Here is a 1,975-nt window from a genome sequence, read left to right as displayed (position 1 = left end):
ATCTAAAATTCTGTAGTTTATACAATCTATGGTAAGGTAATCTTTTATGCTTACTAAGATGGGATATGGAGCTGGGAGTGCCCGGCGGGTCTTCCTGCTCCAGCCCGCAGCTGTTTCCCAGGCGCACGGCTCCGGCACCTCCCGCTGTGGCGCAGCTCCACCGCCAGCTCCACCGCCAGCTCTGGCTCGCGCAGTGGCAGGGCTCATGCCCCCGGGCGCGGAGCGTGCAAGTGGCCCGGCCGCTTCTGGGAGATTCTGGGAGATAGGCCCCCTGGGGTGGCGGCGAAGGGACCATGGTCCGCAGACCCCGCGCGATACGAGGAGGAGTTCTCGTCGTCAACCGGCTTGTGAAATACCTGCTCTTCTTCAACTTGCTCTCCTGGGTGATTTCCATGGTGATGGTGGCTGTGGGAGTCTATGACCGGCTGATGAGGCACGCAGTAGCCTTGGCCTGCCTGGTGGTGGACCCTGCCATCCTGCTGGGCGGCCTTATGTCCCTGCTCACCTTTTGTGGCTGCATTGGATCCCTCTGTGAGAACATCTGCCTCCTTCAGAAGTTCTCCCTCTGCCTCACCGTCGTGCTCCTGCTGCACCTGGCTGCTGGAGTTCTGGGTTTTGTCTTCTCAGGCAGGGTTGGGGCAAAGTGAGCGAGATCATCAACAATGCCATGGTACACTACCGAGATGACTTAGATCTGCAGAATCTCATTGGCTTTGGCCAGAAGTTCAGCTGCTGTGGAGGGATTTCCTACAGGGACTGGTCCCTGAACATGTACTTCAACTGTTTGGATGACAACCCCAGCTGTGAGCGCTGTTCTGTGCCTTACTCCTGCCTGCCCACCCCCAAGCAGACAGTGATCAACACCATGTGTGGCCAAGGTATGCAGGCCCTTAACTACCTGGAAGCTAGTAAGGTCACCTACATGAATGGCTATATTGACAAGCTGGATACACAGCAACCTCTTCATACTTGGCCATGTGGCACTGGGCCTGTCCATTCCCCAGGTGGTGGGAATCCTGCTGTCCCAGATCTCAGTGAATGAGATCAAAGATCAAATCAAGCTCCAGCTCTACAATCAGTAGCACTGGGCTGACCCATGGTACTGAGAATCCATCCTGCATCTCCTCACCATGGCGACAGGCCCCATCTACCAACAGTAATGGGTACAGCTTTCAGCACCAAATGGAGATTCCTACTCTATCTCCCCAGTGACAATCTAGTGGGAAGAAGCAAACTCCAGAAGGGCAGAAGGTAGGTTCCACTTGAGGTGGCTCCAGTCTCAGGATATGCCCCCTCTCCCCCATCCTAGCATTGTTAGAGAATTATTTTGTTTCTAACCTTAAGCATTTGGGTTTATTTATTTATTTTTAAATGATGCATCGTTGATGCCTTTCTTTTTTTTTATTCAGAGATTTTTAAATTTTTATTTCTTTTCCCTTCCCCTCCCTCCCCCTTCCCCCCTCCTCCACCATTGTCTGCTTTCTGTGTCCATTCACTGTGTCATCTTCTGTGTCCACTTGTATTCTTGTCAGCGGCACCCAGAATCTGTGTCTCGTTTTGTTGTGTCATCTTGTTGTGTCAGCTCTCCGTGTGTGCAGCGCCATTCCTGGGCAGGCTGCATTTTTTTTTGTGCTGGGCAGCTCTTCTTACAGGGTGCACTCCTTGCACATGGGGTTCCCCTAAGTGGGGTACACCCATGAGGGGCACAGCACTCCTTGTGTACATCAGCACTGTGTGTGGGCCAGCTTATCACACGGATCAGGAGGCCCTGGGTTTGAACCTTGGACCACCCATGTGGTAGGTGGACGCCTTATCCGTTGGGCCAAATCCACTTCCCTGGGTTTATTATTTTTTTTAAAGTTTTGTTTGGGCAGAGATGTTTGGAAGCAGCAGCTGCACAGAGAATTATTGGAGTACTAGCTGCTTCTTTCTCACTGAGGTACCATAACCTAACAGCTCTGTTAGGGCTGCTACC

At 52.4% G+C, this 1,975-nt stretch overlaps 1 pseudogene; it reads left to right on the top strand.

Annotated features, from left to right (window-relative positions):
- Positions 1 to 293: 293 nt before the first annotated feature.
- LOC101418804 (tetraspanin-33 pseudogene) lies at positions 294 to 1,106 on the top strand (annotated as a pseudogene).
- Positions 1,107 to 1,975: the final 869 nt, after the last annotated feature.

Source organism: Dasypus novemcinctus, chromosome 2, assembly GCF_030445035.2.
Source record: "Dasypus novemcinctus isolate mDasNov1 chromosome 2, mDasNov1.1.hap2, whole genome shotgun sequence".
In the NCBI taxonomy this organism is placed as follows: Eukaryota; Metazoa; Chordata; class Mammalia; order Cingulata; family Dasypodidae; genus Dasypus; species Dasypus novemcinctus.
This window is presented reverse-complemented; position numbering and strand designations above follow the sequence as displayed.